Source organism: Myotis davidii, unplaced genomic scaffold (genome assembly GCF_000327345.1).
Source record: "Myotis davidii unplaced genomic scaffold, ASM32734v1 scaffold374, whole genome shotgun sequence".
NCBI lineage: Eukaryota > Metazoa > Chordata > Mammalia > Chiroptera > Vespertilionidae > Myotis > Myotis davidii.
Window position 1 is genome coordinate 1,054,464 of NW_006287082.1, and position 2,247 is coordinate 1,056,710.

The window sequence follows — 2,247 nt, forward strand, 5'->3', positions numbered from 1 at the left end:
CAGAGTCCCCCCAATCTGTGCATCAGAAGAGGCTGCACAGAGTAGAGCATCCACGTAGGGCTGCTGCAAGGAGATCTTGGGAGGCACTGAAATGTTCCGAAATTAAGGCAGCCCATCACTTGGAAATAGAGTCTATGGTGTACATTCTAAAAATTCATTTGAAATGTCACTGCCTTCCACTAAGTACTCACTAAGACAAATTCTAGTTTGGTGCTGATTTCTTTTACAAGCAAGTCATAACGTTTTTGAAAATAAAGTTTGCATTGAAAATGCCAACAAACATTTAATTGTTTAAAAAAAAAACAGTGCCTGAAAAGTAGAGAAAATATATATTTCCATAAATTATCCCTGTGTTTGTTTTCCTTTTTGTTTTTTTGTTTTTTTAAGAGTAGGGGACTTTGGTCCCAGGTTATATACGATTCAGTAGCTTTGGTTCATTTTCCTTAAAATATTGTATTTGATAAGAAAATTGCCCTAATCGGTTTGGCTGAGTAGATAGAGCATCAGCCTGCGGACTCAAGGGTCCCAGGTTCGATTCCGGTCAAGGGCATGTACCTTGGTTGGGGGCACATCCCCAGTAGGGGGTGTGCAGGAGGCAGCTGATTGATGTTTTTCTCTCATTGATGTTTCTAAGTCTATCCCTCTCCCTTCCTCTCTGTAAAAAATCAATAAATTATATTTTTTTTAAAAAGGAAAATTACTAAAATATATTAGTACACGTATATGCATTACAATTCAACAAGAATAATTGCTGGAAACTGTATCTTTTTTTCTAGCCTTTGGGCCACATGTCACCAGAACACAGAAATTCCAAATGTCTTTTCACTCTTTTCTTTTAATAAGCAACGGGGCCAGCTAGATTGTGTGTAGCATCCAATTAGCTTCCTGTACCTAATTGGTTTCCACATACAAAGTGGCAGAAGCTTTAAGCAGCAGAATTGCATCATAGATAGCAGCACAATCCAATGGCTTATTTTTAGCTCTTCTCTATTCTCTATTATAGCATGTTCTATCCACAATAGCAATGTCTCAAAGTGAGATGTCCATTATTGTGAATTTCAAATTGCACACTGCTGGAGTCTCTGTATCCTAAAGTACCACACAACCTCTCCCAGGCAATCATTTATATTTTCCCAGTCCTTTTTGCTTTCCAATCTGGCCTGTGACCAAGTAAGAGAGCAGAGCACAATTGGAGCATGAATACCTGTTTCACTGATCAAGAGAAGTAGGTTGGAATTTCTCTGCTACACCCCGTTATAAATCAGTGTCTTAAAAATACCTGGCATGTTAACAACAGATCACTATCCACTGAAGCAGAAAATGTTACCACGCAGGAGGAAAGAAGTTGAGAGGTTAGGAGACAGCATTTGGTTCGGTAAAGGAATTAAACCTGAAAATAGCAAAGGGAATCTCGGCTTGCTGCATATTTGAATGCTATATGAAGTGTATTGGAAGAGCAAATGCAATGAGTATGAACTATAATCTTCATTTATTCTTTTTTGTTTAAATTATATTTTTATTTACTTCAGAAAGGAAGGGAAAGGGAGAGATAGAAAGATCAATGATGAGAGATTAAGGATGCCTCTTCCTGGGGATCAAGCCTGCAACCTGGGGATGTGTCCTGACCAGAATAAGACTATTACCTTCTAGTTCATAGGTAGACACTCAACCACTGAGCCACACCAGCTGTGCTATTCTTTACCATTCATTGGTGGAAATTTTCTTTGGGATGGCAAGGCTAATAAAATAGAAAAAAATAAATCATTCAGTAATACTGGGATATAAAATCAAAAGCATAGAGACTCTTAATAACTAAGATATGGACATTTTTAGTTATAAAGACAACATTTACACTTTCACAATTTTTATCTTTTTGGAGAATTTATAGCTCTATTCATTCAAGACTTGCAATATCCCAATATGATTACAAGGGCAACATTGCAATTGCTATAAGCAATCGAATAAGCTCAGAAGACGATAGCAAATAAGAAACGAAGACTCTGGCACAGAAACTGTTTCATCATTTCCCATTTATGTTCCCATTCAGTTTTTCAGGACCCAGTTGCCTTACTTGATTTCTTTGTTTTTTTTTTGTGTGAATTATGAGAATTCAAGATTGCATGCATGTGTGTATTCTTTCACATACATGCTTGTTGAGGCCTTATAAATGTGCATAAGGATGGAATAGGATTGGTTGACCGGCAGGATATAGAGCTAAGCATAGAGATGAGATATTGGAGAATTAAA